An 18,912-nucleotide genomic window follows, 5' to 3' on the forward strand; every position below is an offset into this window, starting at 1 on the left:
ACAAGCACACTTAGAAATTAAGGACAGGATCCTGTGAAGTGTCTAGGAGAGTCTCCAAATCTGAGGGGTCAGAGGAACCTTCTTGCAGCAGGGGACATTTGAGCTGTGACCACCTAAGGATGGGGAAGGACTGGGGATGGCGTTGGGACCCTGAGAAGGGCAGGAGCGCCCTTCACAGTCAGAATGAAGGCACCAGCTGAAGGCAGGGAAGGAAGGAGTGAGGCAGGGCCACCTGTCTGTGTGCACAAGACGCAAGGCCCCTCGGACACAGCGTCTGGTCTCCCCCACAGGGAAGGCCAGAAGCCAAGGTCGGAACCCGGGCTCGTGGCTGGGGTACTGCTAACACAACCCTGCTCTGGTCAGTGGAGGACTGTGCCCTGACCCCTAGATGACGCTATCTCAAGGAAGTGAAGTGAAAGTCGCTCAGTCATGTCCGACTCTTTGCAACCCCATGGACTGTAGCCTGCCAGGCTCCTTGGTCCATGGAATTCTCCAGGTAAGAAAGAAAATTGGAGTGGGTAGCTGTTCCCTTCTCCGGGGGATCTTCCCCACCCAGGGATCGAACCCCCATCTCCCAAATTGCAGGTCTAAGCCACCAGGGAAGCCCAAGAAAACTGGAGTGGGTAGCCTATCGCTTCTCCAGGGGATTTCCCTGACACTGGGCTTGAACAGAGGTCTCACACTGCAGGCGGACTCTTTACCAGCTGAGCTACGAGGGAAGCCCTCTATCTCAAGGCGGGGGCAGGGCGGGGGGGACCTCCTAATCACGACCGCTGACTCAGGCTCCCCAGTGTGGGCTACATCCTCTCCCTCAAGTCTGTCCTGACCCATTCCAACAGGCTCCACCCCATGCCTTCTCCCCAACTCCCTTTCTGGGCAAGGGTACAGCACTGCATCTAACTGAAGAAACCAGATCCAGCCAGGGGAAGGGTCAGGCCAAAGGAAAAACACACTTCCAGACGCCAGCTGAACAAGGCTCTGCCGAAGACCAGCAAAGCTCGGTAAGTGATATGACATCCCGCCCTGCGTCTCCTCCTCGGGGCCAGCAGGGAAGGGAGAGGGGCAGGGACAGAAAAAAAGAGCTGCTAAGAAGAACACACAGTGCCACAGCCCAGCAGACTGCCCAGATATCTGCTCCGTGAGTCGGGTCACTAGAATGACCTCAGGGCTGTAGAAATAATCCTTAACAACAACAGTCTCTTCTTAGGAAAAGAAGCTGGAACTCGTTTTCTTGTCTGAAGGCAGCATACCGTTGTAATTTTCCAAGAACTAATAGGCTTAAATCATTCAACAAAGAATAATATTTTCTTGAAAGCAGATAAGACGGCTTTGTGTCTATCCAAAAGACACCATTGAAAAGACTATTTAGCAATTCTGCCTTAATCCAGAATCTAAGAGTACTGAATTTTTAAATCAAGGCAAATGTTATTAATATAAATACCTCACAACTGTCTTTAATGGAACCTAGAAATATGAAAATTTAACACCCTGAGTTGCAGGTCTGGGGAAATACTTTTCATAAAAAGACTTTTCGATAGTCTTTAACAAACTGAAAGAAGTGTGTGTGTATATTTATACACATACACTGAAATGTGTGTGTACATATATATGCTGAAAATGAACTCTCTTGCTACTAGTTCACAGAGAATTGAGTCTGACTGGAAGAATAAGTTGTAAAACTAACTCCTGTTTGGGCAAGGCGGTCCCAAGGCACCCATCTACTCCACGCCCACCAGTCTGATTCCTGAGGGGTTCTGAGGTTACTTACAGGTATAAGCAAAGGTCGTCTTTTGCTTCGCTTTGACAGTAGTCAACTGTGGGCTTGACTGGACAAGATCAGGGGGGTTTAGAGGTTCGAAGAGCCTGATCCCAGATTTATACAACTTAGTCAGAGCCTACTGCAAAGGCCCCACTACTTATGGTTCAACTTCAGGGGTAGGATCACCCACACAATGTGACTAACCCGCCAACTTCTCACGGTGCCCCAAGTTCCACATGAAGGTTGTGCCGCTGCTTCCGGAAGGTCTCAAGGAAATGCAGTTATGTGAGACGAGAGCATTAACAACTTAAATGAAAGGGCTGGACCAAATGATCTGAAACTTCTTGACTCTCTGTAACACTGATTCTACACTCAGTACAACTGAGTGTGAGGCAGCGGGCAGGGCCCAGAGGACTGGCAGACTGGGCACCGACGCCTCGCCACGTCCAGCAGAGCCAGGGGGCTGGAGAGGGAAACAGGCACAATACAGTGCTGGCAGAAGGAACTCCAGTTATAAGATGTATGTGTACTGTACCCATATACGTGCAATACAGGAAATCCATGCCATGTACAAACACCTGTATTTATGGAGATAAAACACTAGAAGTATATATTTCATAACTTGATGGTGTTTATCTTAGAATGGCAGGATTCCGGTGACATTTTTTCCCTTTGTTTTCTACGTTTCCACAATGCATACTGTTGGCAGAGTCCGGGCAGGGACCAGGGGTCTCCCAGGAACCTACACATCAAGTGAGCAGTCACTATCTTTGTTCCAGATCTTCATTACAAGGAAAATTTTATGGTGAATGGACTGAGAAGATAGAGACAGTGACTCCCTCCAGAGCGAAGGGCAGGTGTGCTCACAGGATTGGAAGGCAGAGAGATCTCTCTGCAGAGTCAAGAGCAGCCAGGCTTACTGTCCAGTAGAAACGATTCGGGTACCGGAAATTCAAGGATCCTCTCCTGTGATGCGAGCCACAGACTGTACAGTGCTGGTGGCCTCCTGCACGTCATCCTGGGGAGATCGGGTTTCCGAGAACTGGTGCCAAAAAATGCTGATACCATGACAACTGTTACTACCATGAGTAATAAACGTCCTTTGTCTCTGACCCAGGACTCTTGTGTCTCCTGTCGGCATTCATCAAACTGTGGCAGGCTAATCTTGAAGTTCGCACGTAGAGAAAAAGCTCTCAGGCCCTCCACAGTTGATGCTAAGTATGTGCTATTGTTACTATCAGAGATGCTTATCATTGGTTACAGACCTTTTTCTACTGCTTGCGACCAAGAGCCCTGACTAATGATATAACTGTTTTAGGAACTGGGTCTTCAAATGTTCTTTAAAGAAACAGAAATGGATCAAGATGGGCCCCAGCTCGACAAGACAGCACTTGTCTTGCAGGCAGAGGTGAAGGGCGTTCTCGCTTTTACTGCACCCCTGCCGTGTGAGGGGTGCTATGCCTGGGGCTGAGGACAAGACAGGAAGCACCTTGATACACACACACACACGCACGTGACCAGCACCACAGGAAGTGAGCGATCCAGGGCAAGGTGCTCTGGAATGGTAGGCGAGGGGACCAGAGCAAGTCTGGGGGATCAGGGAAGGCGCTCCTGACACTCCACAGGTGTTGCTTGAACACTGCACAAGAGGGTTCTTTCTCTCAGGAGGCATGTCTTTGTTCTAGAAAAAGCTGACAAATCTAAACAACTGGCACAAATCCACCAGCCTTCCATTCTATCAACCCAACTGCGTGCCTTCTCAGTCGCTTCAGTCCTTGCAACCCTATGAGCCCATCAGGCTCCTCTGTTCACAGGATTATCCGGCAAGAATCCTGGAATGGGTTGCCATTTCCTCCTCTCGGGGACCTTTTTGACCCAGGGATCGAACCTGCAGCTCCCGCATTGGCAGGCGGATTTTCTTTTATCACTGAGTCACCCTGGGAAGCCCCATCAACTGAACCATGTTTTCACAATTACAGAGTGTAATTATAAGATGAACACTGTGCAATAGATTCATCAGCATTTCACAACTACAGTCTACCAAGAAACCCATTCGGAGTCACCTGAAGTGGTTAATCACCCACCACAGCCAAAATGGCCTTTGATGACTTCTGCATATAAAGTTCTGTAGTATTATCCAGTGAGAGGCATAGACAAGTTGGAAGCTGACAGCTCTTTAACACTCCATGCAGTACCTACCTTGTAGCTAGAAGGTGGTTAACGAACAAAAACAGTATTAAGGGTTTTCTGAGAACACTGGGTTCAGAATTAAGGGGTTCAAGTTACTCTCAATTTCCTCTGACTCTGGACAAGCCACTTAGCCTCCCAGGCAAACACATGTCTCATGGGTCACAAGGAGGAGAGCACAGGCTTGAGGATGTCATGATTTCTAAAGAGAGAAAGAGCATTTCAGCTCATCAGACTGGCATTTAGTGACAGTACTCCACTTCACATACAGTGTAACCAAAAAACACACATCTTCCCAAATGACAGGCAGGACACTTTGTTAGGCTTACAGATGTGTGGTTTCTTAATATTTTTCTATTTTTTCAACTCCCTCGTTTTTATTTATTTTTGACTTCCCTGATGGCTCAAGTGGTAAAGAACCCACTTGCCAGAGCAAGACATTCAGGAGATGCAGGTTCAATCCCCAGGTCAGGAAGATCCCCTGGATAAGGAAATAGCAACCCACTCCAATAATCTTGTCTGGGAAATCCCATGGACAATGGAGTCTGGTGGGCTACAGTCCATACAGCTGGAAAGAGTCAGACACAACTGAGCACGCACCCATATTTATTCTTAATTTGGCCACAAGACACGGCATGTGGGATCCTTGTTCCCTGCCCAGGGATCAAACTCATACCCCCTGCACTGGGAGAGCAGAGTGTTAACCACTGGACCACCAGGGAAGCCCCCAAGATGTGTAATTTCCAATCACAACTAATATCTGCTGGCTCCTTTTATTTTTAAGTTGTTTTTCCCCCAATAAAAGTAACAGAAATGAAACCGGCCAATTTTTTTTTTCCCAGAAAGAAATATAGATATCCAGTAATTCCACAATTCAAAGACAACCACCACTAACATTTAAATAAAGTGAGAGAATTTTTAAAATGTATTTAGTCACAGATGTGTACATAAGTTTACATAAAATCTAGTACAATAGCAATTCCATGTACACACCACCAACTAAAACAGAATAAACCAAAAAAGTGAAGTAGTGCTTAGAAAAAACTACAAAGAGCTCAGAAAGTGCTCAGGACAAACTGGAACTTGAACAGGCTCCCACTGGCCAACCTGGAACAACTGGAACAAAAATAATGATGACAATGGATAATAATCAACAGAACAAAACAATAATCTCTGATCCTATTCTAATATAAATAAGTAAATGAGAAGGGCACATTCTTTCTTACAGAAGGATTCCAACTAATAAAAGTGAAAGAATTAGAAAATTAGCATGTGGCAAAAACCAGACACGCAAAAATTAACAATGGGCAAAAAATCAATAAGAAACGAGATAGTTATACCATTTCAAAGAAAATCCCCATAAGATATGTATTAATCACAAAGGGGAAAGTTACTAATTTTTACAACAGAGACTGGTAGGAACCACCCCAAGTGATCACAGTTCATGTCGCCAGTCACGGGACAGACATACCCACAAGGTGTGCCTCCTGGTAAAACGCACAGAGAAGACCATGACATCACTTCCACAGCCCTTCTAACAAAAATGCACTAAATCGTGAGGAAATAATACAGATCCAAGCTGAGAACCACGCAATAATATACATCACACAAGTGTGTTAGTCGCTCAGTTGTGTCTGATTCTTGGAGGACTGTAGCCCTCCAGGCTCCTCTGTTCAAGGGGATTCTCCAGGCAAGAATACTGGAATGGGTTGCCATGCCATTCTTCTGGAGATCTTCCCAACCCAAAGTTCAAACCCAGGTTTCCTGCATTGTAGGCAGATTCTTTACCATCATATCACACATAAACATCAATTCAAAACTGTTATTAAGGAGAAGCTGCATGGAAATGCAGTTTTGCAGACATTTTCAAATCTGAACTCCTGTAATCAGAGCAATTATTGACAGATTTCTGAGTTACTTCCCAGCAGGGCCTCCATTTCCTCCCCACCACCAGCAGAAAGCTTTCTCACATTCCCCATTTTCCGAATCTCATCAGCTGTTATAACAATGCCATATATAGCGCTTTCCCTTCACTATCATCGCGCTTTTACCTTCAAAGTAAACTATGCCTTGCAAAGTCACCATTTCTAACTTGTAAAAGCACACTCAAGGTTTTACAACTTTGACTTAAAGGGCAGTTCAAACTCTGCTCTGAGGACAAGTTATGTCCATAGAGAATTTTGGTTTAATCAATAACAAACCAGATAAAGTCAATGAGCTGCTATTACACAGACCCCTCCCTCTTCCATTCCTGACGAGTTAACGTTCATGGAAAAGCCCAAGTTACGTTCAGTGAATGAGGGGCCTAGTATATTCTTCTAACTAACTTCCTCACAGGTAGTTCTTTCTGACTGACACCGGCTATCCCAGCACAGTTATCCATAGCATTCACTTTCATTCTTAAGAATATTCTGGTTTGTACAACAAATTATTTGATATTACGCCAGCAGTACAGGAGACTTAGGTTCAAACCCTGGGTCGGGAAGATACCCTGGAAAACACAACCCACTCCAGTAGTCTTGCCTGGAGAATCGCCATGGACAGAGGAGCCTGGTGGGCTACAGTCCATGGGGTTACAAAGAGTCGGACACCGCTGGCGACTGAGCATGCAAACAAGCACTTTAGGCTTCCAAGAAGGGACTGGGGGCACTTCTTTTTTTTTTTTTTTTCCATTTATTTTTATTAGTGGAGGCTAATTAGTGGAGGCTAATTAGTGGAGGCTAGTAGTTTTTGCCATACATTGACATGATATCTGAAATGAGATTGTACATCTACTGCACTCAGCAGATGAAAGTACCCTTTATTCCTGTCATCACTATGAACACTGAACACGTTCCTCTCCTTGGAATACAACCACATCATCTGCAAAGATCAGATGTGTGGATCTTCCTCAACTCCTTTTATTTACATTAGGATCCATTAACACCTAATTCTCATCTTTCTAAATTCCTTCTACTTTTTCTGCATCTTTGATATGCCAACATCCTCTAATATGTTTAGCATTTTTTTTTAAAAAGAGAGTGTGTATGTAAACATTAGACAATAAATGAGCTGTTTGGGGTTATTGAATACAGAGGTCAACACACAATCAGGATTTCACGATGAAGAAGCAGAGCTATTCTACTAATTCTCTCCTAATATAATTCTCTTTTCCAGTGTGCAACTTTCGTGACTCTAGCCTAATTCCCTAAGTCCTGATTACTGTCTACTTCATCGTCCTGGTGAACGTCCCTACACATTTGACCCATGATTTATTCATTTTTCTAAAAGATTATAAATTATACCCTATGTGTTAATGATGAAAATAAGTAGACAGTATCTGCCGCCATTCTCAAATGGTGGTAAAAGAACACTACGTTGCACTGCAGAACCGGCAAGTGATCTGTGGCCAGTAACTTATTTCTAATTTCTAGAAAAATCATTTCAATGTTTGTGGCTGTGGAGTGCAACATATATATATGCCAAGTAAGTCCAATTGGCTTTTTTGATACATACTATGAAATACATCAGCCTTGCCCCACAGGGTAGAACCCAGGGGCAGACATATAATGGATAGGCCTCTGGTCAATTCCCTGTGGTCCAGGGCCTCCCCCATCCCACACCACCCACCCGGGGGCGGCATGGGTTGGGAGCCGAGACTGCAAAGGCAGGGCTGTTGTACCTGCCTTTCTCCCCTTTCCAGGAGAACTTGCTGGGTTACTTAATTAATTATATATGTATCAATCTCAGGGGAAGGCTATGGTTACCCAATTTAAAAGGGAAATCCTAGAAGCACTTGTGTGGTTACAACTGATTAAATTACTATGCAGCGTTATCTGGCTTTCTTTACAAAGGCCACAGGTGTCAAATGTAGGAGTGTCTGTGTAAATTCTTCCTGAGTCACTTGTGAATAGACCAGGCCAGTCATTCACTTCTTTTTGAGGAGGAATTAAACAAAATATAGTGAGTTCTTGCCATGCACGGGAGACAGGTATTTACAAAGGGTTAGAAGTGCCACAAGCCAGTGCCCCAGGCATTTGAGTCTGGCCTCAACTAAATGAGAAGGGACAGAAGGCAAATTAAAGAAATATCTGTACGGAAATTTCATGTGCCTGAATCATTTGAACAGACAGGAACTGAGTAAATGCAATGCTCAGCCAACCAGAACCCATGTGTGTCTGCAAAAAGGCCACAAGCAGGACGCTTGAAAGGTAGCGTGGTCCAAGGTCTCCTTCGATTGGCTCATATTTCTTCAGGAAAAGACATGCTTCACACACACACATTTTCAGAACGATCTCTTTCCATCAAAGAGGTTCACCAATTTTGTTTTTTAAAATCCATGTAAGTGATTGATTTTACAGATGACTTTTCTCTTCAGATTGCCTAAATTTGATGAGATTGCCTTTGCCAGTACCTGGGCTTCTCTGCACACCTCGGCGGACAGGTCTGCCCTGGTGCCCCCCACTCACCCCTCCAGCAGGGTCATGGGTCAGCAGTGGCCGCTGGGGACTAAGACATCCATCTCGTTCCTGGGATGTCTTTCCCCTCTTCAAATTAGAAGCCTCCAGTAGAAAAAAAGCCTGTAAATCTCTCTTCATAGATCCATCCACTAACTACTATGTAAACTAGCTCTGTTGACCAAAAAAGGCCAATTGTCTGTGCCAGAGAAGAACTAACTTCTGAAGACTTTCAGAACTGCAGCATCTCGCTCTCTGCAGATGAACTACAGACCCATTTAAACCTAGGTGGGCAGAAATAACACAAAATACATTCCCGGGAGCATGAAGGCGAACTGACTCACCCATGAATTCATACCGCGCCTTGGTCGTGCGTATCATCTAGAGTGAGAATCACCCAGCAAATTCTCCCAGGTCAAGCACTCACTTATGACGAAGAGCAACAGCCATTTTTGTTTCAGGATTAACCCTTTCTCTGCCCTCTCCAATCCAGTTCTACAGAAACACTGGGTGTTTGGAAAGAGATAAAAATCTCAGAAACATTCCACTTCTAGTTGGGCTAGTGGTTTTCATCCAAATTTGATAATAAGTATGTCAATTAAGGGTATTGGGTACTTCTTCAAATCATGGCAGCAGAAACACCAGACTTCTTTCTGCATGGTACTCAAGTAGACAGCACCACAAAGCAGAAGCCAAAATCCTCACTAAACCTGGGGCTTAATGCAGAACAACTAAGGATAGACACATTTTTTCAGTACTAGTACAATATTAAAAAATAACTTAAGAACTAAAAGTAAAAGTAAACATAAATCTAAAGCAAAGCAATTCCACAACTCTTGTACCAAGCTGGCAACTCATATGCATTTTTTAAAGGGAGAACCAGAGCCAGATTCTCAACATCTGTAGTAAAAACCCAAGACCAACATTAAAGAATTATTCATGGAAAAACATTTTCACTACAGTGAGCCAAAGCTCAACTGCTAAAAATACATTCCCTGTGCACACAAGGGCATGGGCTCATTTCACGGTATTTCCACTGGAACTGCACCACTAAATTCTCCCCACCCAGATGTTCCCAGGCAACATGGGATTCAATTCACAGGGCCAACCTGGAAATGAGAGGAATTATAGCAGAAAAACTGAAAAACATCAAAGGGTTAAGGAGAAAAACGGTTTAGAGTGAAAAGTTGTTATCTGTAAGTCATCAGCACTGGGGCAGGGGAAAAGGGTGAGAAAGAGGGCAGAAAACTCACTCAAACACAGGAAACAGCTTTCATACCATCAGACTCTGTAGACGGCATAGAAAATAATGGGTCTGATTTGATAAGTCACGTAAAAAATAAACTATTCATTTACACTCATGTCAATGAGTGTAAATACACTACTGAATTATTTAATTGAAAACAGCTAAAGCTAAGTAAGTGGCTATAAGGATGGACCAGGGACAAGGTTCAATCTTCCCCATTCCTTAACTAACTCTACACCTTGGGCTACTTAACAACTCTGTACCTCAGTTTCCCCATCTGTGGAGTGGGGATAATGGTATACTTGTTAGTGTACTTTTAATAAGTAATCCAGGCAAGGGAGACTGCCTTGAGAACTACAGATGGCTCCACGGCAGCACCCACAAAGAATGAGCTGGCATCATGATTGTTCTAAGATCCCTTGAAACCAAATCACAAAGTATTTACTCAACTCCAACATGTGCACCGTTTGTCCTTTTCACCAAAATGCTTTCCAACACTTTATTTTGCATAACGTGGCAGATGTCAGGAATAAAACACTAGTGATTTTATAAAACGAATCCAAAGGTACTGTCCCCTCTACTAAAGTTTCAGTCTCACTTCTCAGCTGGTGAGGAGAAAGGTGAGGTTATAATTACGAAGAAAGCAAAGACAGACTCACTCTTCTTATCAACAAGTCTATTATAAGTGAGCAGAGTCAACTCCCAGCTCAACCAGGACCGGCTCAGGCTGTGGAACAAGTGAAAACGCCAATGACAAAACACACTTACCCTGTAAGAAAGAAACCTTCCTTTTATTATTTTAATAATTCCTTCCTCTTCCCTTTCCCGCATGTCTCATTCTGTCATTGTTCTATAGGCAAATATATCATTTTAATAATCAGGAAACCACACAATAAGTAAGATTTAAGTAGTAATCATGTCTTTAAGCTTTCTGTACAAAACAAACAATCATGGCAGCTTTTACTCAGAGTTCTTTGAGACATCAGTTTAAATAAAAATTCAAATGGCCAGGCCCATTCCACATTTATTTCTGTTCATAAATTCAAAAAGTCCAACAGCAAAAGAAACATAACTTGTTCAAATTACACAAGATTGAATGTGACTGCTATATACATTCCTTGACACGGTGATTTTCAAAATCAGAGATTCAAAGATACATCCTGACCGAGCGTCAGTTACACACCAGCTACTGTCCTCAGGCTGTGTGCAATAACACTGAATCAAACAAGGCCCACGACGTCGATTTTTACAATTTCACGGTAACACGGAAGGAATGGCATCCTCTTTGTTCCCCGGAGTCTCAACCATGAATAAAACAACAACGACGACAAAACACACGGGAACTTCTGTTTTTTCTTAACAAAACTTATTAGCTCCTGTCAACTCTTGGCTGGGCATGAGCTTTGCCATCCTTGTTTGTACCATGTACTACATTTCAAAATGGTGGGAGAAAGAGCGTACAGCATGTTCCAGGACTGCAACTTATTGTATGTGACACTGTAATTGGACACATATGCAAGACAGACCAAAACTGACATCCCATAAGATACCATCAAGTTCCGGGTCGTCGCTTTTGGCTGCTCCAGCCAAGTAACTTGCTCATCTCATGACTTTCCCACTGTGAGCCATCTCGGTAGTAGCTAGCACTCACGCTCTAATTTGGTGGCTTCCCAAAGAAGAACCTGACTGCCGAAGAGACATGGGTTTGATCCCTGTGTCAGGAATATCCCCTGGAGGAGGGCATGGCAACCCACTTCTGTATTCCTACCTGGAGAATCCCATGGACAGAGGACTGCAGGTTATAGTTCACGGGGTCACAAAGAGTCAGACAAGACTGAAGTGACTTAGCACACAAGCTCTAACCTGCCCAAATATTACCAAACATTAATATAAATCTGCAAATAAACCTGAATTTACATACCGAGTTTGGCTCACATTGCCATGACAAAACCTTGGGGCTTTTTGTCCCAAAGTGTCAAACATCAGAAACTGGTTACTGTTATGGATATACGAAAGAGAGGCCAGCATTTCAGAGGAGGATGCAAGTAAACCCAGCGCCTCTGGCCAGGTGAGGCTGACCCTGCCCGCTCGAAAAGACAGCTCAAAGTAGCATCAACCAGAATGTTCCACCAGGACATAGCCTTTCACTTTGATTTCAAATGAGTCCAAATTTAGAGCGTGCTCTGGAACAACGTGAAAAAGTCACTTGAAGCATGTTTTTATAGTTCTTCAATATCCATCCACTGGATGACTCATAGTTATGTATCACAGAGGACAGGTACTTTTATTTCTAAAAAAGGAATCTGTTTGAATACTGGGGAGGCCAGTGCGAGCTCTAAAGCTGGTGACAAGGCAAGAAAAACAGGGGAGAAGCCAGTTCCTTTCCAGCCTAGGAGAAGTGATCTTAGGGACCAAAGGCCCATTTACAATGTCACATGCAGTGCTCCCATTTCATTTAGTTTATGTTTTCCAATTTCTCCATGTCTTCTTTTTTTTTATGTTCTTTCTCAAGCCTTTATCAAGCATAATAGAAAAGCTTTTGTATACATATATATAAATAATATGTATAATATATATATTTTAGAAAAGTTATGAATTTTTGCCTAACTAAAAAATTTATGACATTTTGGTTCTACTTGTTTGACTTAGTATGAATAAAATGCTAGATTTCTAATTAAAAAAACAGATACACAACAAGCAACAAAGGTTTACTATTCAGCACAGGGAACTTAAGCCAATATCTTGTAATCATCTATAATGGAAAATAATTTCAAAAATAATATGTGTATCTGTATAAATGAATCACATTGCTATGCATCTGAAACACTGTCAGTCAACTATACTGCAATAAAATATATATATTAAGAGAAAAATAAAATGTCATAAGACTCAAGTTTGCAATTTATTTTCCAGTATAGTCTCATAAATCTAGTCAACATTGAAATACTACACAGTAGAGCTAACTGGGTCTGCCTCTTACAAAGTCTATTTAATAAGCTATTGAAAACACCTAGGTCCCAAAGTTGCTGAAAAAAAATATTTTGTAAACATTTACTAGGGCACAATAAGGATTCAGTCTTTCCAACAGTTCTTTCCAGGGGGAAGTACTTGGAACAGTAAAACAATCTTCTCTGATTCGAAGAAAAGCCTTCCCACTGCTCACCCTCCACCCCATGCCCACCTTCCATAAGAGGTCTGTTCACTGGAGAAGGTTTGAGAAGCTTCGAGGAATCATGAAGCAAGGTAACAGTTGTCTATTTCACTCTGCAAATGAAAGAAGTCAACCCATTTGTAACAGGAGTGAGACAGACCTGCCTGTTGCAGAGAGATTGTCTACAGATGTGCTCTCAGACTGTGGGATGATCCTCAACTATCCACCATTTGGTTTGTTCTGTCAAGTCTGCATTCCAAATATAGCATGTCAGATAAAACCCCACACCAATGCTCCCTCTGCTACATCAAATCACCTGTAGGAAAAAGCAATTTAAAGACCACTATGAAGAAGCCCTATAAGCCATCAAACAAACATCAGAAGGCAATTATGTCCTCTGTTACAAATTCTATCCCTGGCTACAAATGGCCTAACACATGTCATAACTTAAAGCAAGGCAACATAAAATATGTGATATTAAATGCAAGGCTTAAAAACTCACCTGGAAAAAGTGAATTAGAAAAAGTGATTTAGAAAAAACTAAATTTTTAAGGAGGCAAATGCTTTTTCTCAATTGGCAGTCCGTAAGTTTCTGTTATGAAAATACACGCCATGAATTAGCCAAATCCAGACAAGCCTACTTCTCATCAATCAAATCAGCATCAAAATATTTATAATTTTTCCCGATGTGCTCCAGAAGTTACTCACCTATCACGTTCCCACCTATTTCATCTATTTTCCCCTCTCTGTCCTCTCCCATTATCTCCATTGTCTCCTAGACCCTCCCCTGTGCCCAGGTGTCTGACATGCAAACAGCCAGGCCCCCAGGACCCCCGGCGCCCTCACAGGCTGGGCGGGAAGCCTTCTCCACGTGATCACACGCAGCGTGATCACGAGGCAGCGAGGCAGGCACACGTGGGCGGCAGGCGCGCATGCAACTCCGACAGGCTGTGGGCCGGCCTGGGCCTGGGCGCCTGCTCAGGGCCCAGCAGACCTGTTCTCATGGCCACGTTTAACACTTCTATTCTGCTCGTGTCTTTCCAGCGTTCCTCAGAGCTGCTCCCCCGTGAGCAGAATGTCCACCCCCTTAGGATGGGGAAGGACAATCACTGTCAATGTTTCATGTATTTACTTTTCAGTTGATATCAACAGTCTCCAGGATTCAATTTAGATCCTCTCCTATAATCCTCCATAACGGCTTCCAGTTTGAGAAAACTTACTCCCAGCCTTTGTAAGGGGAAGGAAGGAAAGGAGAGAGAGAAGCAGCAGAGGATGGCGGAAGAAACCAGAGAGAGAAGGAGGGGCCCTAATTTTATGGGAAAGACCCAGGGGTTCTGGATCCAGTCACTGAAAAGGACTAAAACGCCTTTCAGATCTGACAGTCCACTTACATTTTAGGGAAATCAGCCCCCTGGCTACCACGCCTCCACACACATATACAAATCTAATTAATGCCTATCCTACTCCACCAAAATCTATTGAACATTGCCTGAGAGTCAGCTCCAACAGTGGGTTAAACAAACTGCTCCATGTTCTCCAAAGTATATCAGGATGCTACAGATTAATAAAATCACACTAAAGGTTTAATAACATCTTTTTACTGGGGCGTGGGGAGGAGACAGCAACACTTTAAATAAACATCTCTATTCAAAGATGCACAAAGGTTTCAGAAATTTACAGTGTCTACTCACCACTTCGTGTACAGACACAGGAGAGATACTGGGCTCGTAAAAGCACTGATAAATTTTCAGACTAAGTTTTATAACCACTGGAATTCACAGCAATGACCCATTGACTTCAGCTGTGAAAGCCTAAACTACAGGAATCCTGGGTGTAAAAGTCCTATGTACCAAACACTGGGCAAAAAAATTAAAGTATATGGTGCAGGAGCAGCTCATAATTTTCAAATCATGGCTAAAATCGTGGCGAGTCTTACTACAAATAATGACCACTAATGATTTTAAGTTGGAGAAGGAAATGGTAACCCACTCCACTATTCTTGCCTGGAGAATCCCATGGACAGAGAAGCCTGGCGGGCTACAGTCCATGGGGTCACAAGAGTCAGACACAGCTTTGCAACTAAACCACCAATGGTTTTAAATAAGTGATATCTCTCTTTGTTTCTTCACTATACTTATCAATAGACAAAAAGAAAATCTAATACACCCATGACCCCTAAGATGCTTTCTGCAACCACATGAAGGCCAAGACCCAACAGGCAACCAAAAAAACCTGCAGTGTTTTTAGTTTTTAATTACAAACAAGCTGTATTAAGTGAAGATGTTGAACAGCCAACAGCTCCAGGTGGACTCACACAAACAGATGAGAAAGTACATCACTCCACACTGAGGTCCGCTGACAGCTGACGCTGGCCGTGAGCTGCTGGGAGTCAGGACAGGTGGACAGGCCCTACACACGGAGGCCCCGGCCTGGGTGTGGGACTGTGTCTGCAGCTCAGCGGAAACACGCTCTCACAGGAGGAGTCTGATCCCCGGTGAGGACTCAGAACAGCAAGGGTGATCGAGGATACTGCTGAACAAGAAGATGACAATCGATGCAGAGAAGGATGGGAACCACGAGGAAACCACAGCAACGCCAGAAGAAGGTCAAAAGGCAGGATGAAAACTGAACCCAGAAAGCGTCTGCCCTCTACTCCCAACCACCTCACCGTTATTTTCCTGAAACTTCAGGAAGCTTCCACATACAGGATATACTGAAAAGAAACATGACGGAACAAGTGTGTTACAAAGGAAGTTCATCTCAGGAGCATTTAAAAGATGCTAAGATGTGATCCTTCTCTAAAGCTCATGTATTAATCACACGAGGACAGAACAGTTCAAAAGGGACACAAGACTCCTCCAAACCAACCAAGTCCGGCATCATGACAGAGCTAATATTAAGCAGATGCAAGCATGTGCCGGAGCACTGACGCCCTATGGCTTTCTCAATACGACAAAATCACAAGTTCAAAGCCTCAACAACGCTGCTCGGTGCCTTCGGGGGATCAGCGGGCAGTAAAAGGCTCCTTGCAGGACCCAAGCCCTGTGATCTAACAGCTGGACAGAAGCTGTGAGCAGGGGACAGCCTCGCAGCCCTAGAACACGGCCTTCCCAGCAGCTGCTGGCTGTCTTTTTGCTGAAAGGTCATGAAAACAGTGGGCAGGATTCCCATCAAGACGGTCCGCAAACGCTGCTGCTGCTGCTGCTGCGGCAAGTGACGAAGCTCCTCTAACCAAAACATTCCAGAACCCCCACGGGATAAGGTCTACAAGGCGTTCAGTCGGCAAAGGGCCGGAGTTTGCACAGGCAGAGACTCTGGACACCAGCTCAACCGCTGAGGGGCTCTGAGGTCAGTCAAGGTCAACGTGGAGTCCTCCCAGAGCACACGGAACACAGGGACGAGAACCGTTTCTTAACCGCAGGATGCATCTTCCCCGCACAAGCCATGGCCTCTTGGGTGTTATGTTTGAAAAACAAATGCTGACAGTGAAAATAAAGTCAAACAGTCACCGTTCGTCAAAGGTTACTAGCTGGCAGCGTCCCACGGAACCCCGGACCACCAAGGGCAGAGATGCTGATACACGCGGCCAGGAACGGGCGCAGCTGTAGCAGCGTGTCCTTGCTCCAAAGACGGGAGGGGAGAAGGCACGACCAATCCCATTACGGAGGAGACAGAAACGAGACTGATGGTTAAGCAGTAGTGCTGAGCTGTGTTTTTTTCCTTTTTAATTAGGGGTTTTTTTTGGAGCGGGTTGGGGGAACTGGGGGTGTACTGGTCAAAGAAAGAAATATTTAACAAGTAAATCTTTGTTTAAACTAGTGGTGTTTGAAGGATGCATTAATTCTTCTGAAAGAGCACACTCCTTTTTTTAGTAAATTGATGCCTTTTTAATAGCATTTTACAAAGCAAAATCTCCAAGGACACCACTTTTTTTTTATTATTATTATTTATGTTTCTGGATTCCACTATTGAAGAAAGGAGAGAGAGAAAACAACCGCGTTTAAATTACAATTCTGGTTGATGGAGAGAGAAGACAAATGACAAGAATTACTGCGCAGGCTGTAACCTCACGTCCCGCAGAACCAACCGCAGGTGTTTGGAGATAGAGCCACGGCTTTCCGCCGAGAGAAAGAAGGAAGGTTCCAGGAGAGCAGGAACACACCTGCACATGATAAGGGGTTAGCCACAGCAGGGCAGAATGAGGAGGGGCCCTGTGCACGCTGTGGGAGACACCCACACCCCCAGATCACAGGGGACATCTGGGCTCCATCCGGAGTCCCACTGCCACCCACCCCGGGGCTGCCCGCAGGCGTCCCAGCCGGGGAAGGTGCATGGAGCACTGATGCCCCGGGGTCAGGGGCGAGAGGCGGGTAAATGTCTGACTCCTCCACCTCTGCTCCAGAGGCAGTCAATGGCACAGAGCACGTCTCAGCAGTACTTGGTCCCACTTTCCCTATTGCTGTTCCGTCACCTGGTCGTGTCCGACTCTTTGCAACCCCAAGGACTGCGGCAGGCCAGGCTTCCCTGTCCATCACCATCTCCTGGAGTGATTCTCCTTATTAATCCTCTAGAAAACCAGGGAAGGATGAAAAAAGTCATCAGAACTCCAAATTCCTACCAAGGGAGCACTTCTGTCAGGAGAAATTAAGTGAGTTCTTAAATGCTAGGGAGCTTTCCAATGGGTAATTTCATAGGACAAACAACAAAATGTAGAAAAATCATAAGATTAACCAGGAGGGAAATACATAAAGTATCACACTGTCCTTTTTAATTAATGACGTTTTCTCACAGACCAAGCTTCTGCATGTAAAATTTTCCCTTATTTCTATATTTTGATCCTCAGCGAAGTTAACACAGAGAATTTATACCATCATTTAATCATGCTTCTGTTATTACAAGTGAGGTTTTTAGCCATATCTACAGGCAAGTGGGAAGAAATCAACATTGCATTTGATAAGCCAATCCTTTCCTTCTAAAACAAAGACTGTCTCCTTGCTTTGCAAATGTCACTATTGGGCCCACACTGACAACAGCTCCTATTTTAGTATATGTGCCGCCGAAGCGAGCACTGACAACAGTTCCTATCAGATATGAGTGTGTCCTGAGGTGGAAGCACCTCTGTTGGGCAATCCAGGCACTGCTACTGAGACCAAGGGCCCAGGGTGCTGTTTCATTTAAAGACGGTACCAGCAGAAGTCACAGGGGATGGTGAGGGAGAATGCGTCCCCACCTGCCACCGAGCCCGACGAGGATGAGGACACAGCAAACAGCGATGGCCACATATTCACAGCTGGGCCCCTCTCCATGGAGCTTCGCCAGCAGTGACTTAGGTAAAAAGGAAAGTCTGGGTTACCAAATCCTCAGAACTCATTAGTGCATCAGTGGAGAAAGAAAAAAAAAAAAAATACTATCCAAAGATCTGAAGACAAAGAACTGAAAGAAGTACTAAGATGAAATTCAAAGATACGTGTAAAGTCACATTTACATTCAAAATATTAATTTCTTAAGTTCAAGTGAGGAAGGATCTGGGTGAAAAAAAGGAACTAAAGGAACAAAAAACCCTGGGCATTCTGGAGAGCTCTATGAGCGGGAACTCGGGCAGGACAGGGCAGGGCAGCGTGTACCCTGCACAGGTCACAGAGATCAGAGCTGGTGTGCTGTGATCCACGGCAGTGCGAAGCGTGGACGCTACTGGGGGGCAGCGAGGAAAAGCGCGGCTGCTTAAAGAAGACCCTGAGGCCAGGAGAGACCCGCTCTCTGTCCTCAGACATTTCAGAGACTCCGCAGAAAAGGGCTCTGGTGGGTCTGGATGCTTGAGCTCCAACAGCCAACACCGGAATCAACTGACGTTTCAGGGGAAGAGAGCTCACCTTCAGAAGAGTATCGAGGCGGAGGGACGGAGAGAATACTAGGTGATTAAAAACAGAGGTTATGCGCAGAGGTTATGTTTAGGAGCTTCCTATGTGTGTGTGTGAGTGCTCAGCTGCATCCGACTCTCTGTGACCCCCATGAACTGCAGCCCGCCAGCTCCTCTGTCTATGTGATTCTCCAGGCAAGAATACTGAAGTGGGTTGCCATTTCTTCTCCAGAGGATCTTCCTCACCCAGGAATCGAAGCCTGGTCTCTTGCACTG

At 44.6% G+C, this 18,912-nt stretch overlaps 1 protein-coding gene and 1 long non-coding RNA gene across 3 annotated transcripts in view; one reads left to right on the top strand and one right to left on the bottom strand.

Moving 5' to 3' along the window:
* Nucleotides 1–18,912, bottom strand: part of TRIO (trio Rho guanine nucleotide exchange factor) — a 353,621-nt gene that overhangs the window by 296,901 nt on the left and 37,808 nt on the right. The gene's annotated exons all lie outside the window — the stretch shown is intronic.
* Nucleotides 854–2,871, top strand: LOC133046741 (uncharacterized). Its single transcript, XR_009690554.1, has 2 exons — nt 854–1,001; nt 2,539–2,871. It is a non-coding gene; the product is annotated as an uncharacterized LOC133046741 (long non-coding RNA).

The sequence above is a fragment of the Dama dama genome, chromosome 25, assembly GCF_033118175.1.
Source record: "Dama dama isolate Ldn47 chromosome 25, ASM3311817v1, whole genome shotgun sequence".
Classification (NCBI taxonomy): domain Eukaryota; kingdom Metazoa; phylum Chordata; class Mammalia; order Artiodactyla; family Cervidae; genus Dama; species Dama dama.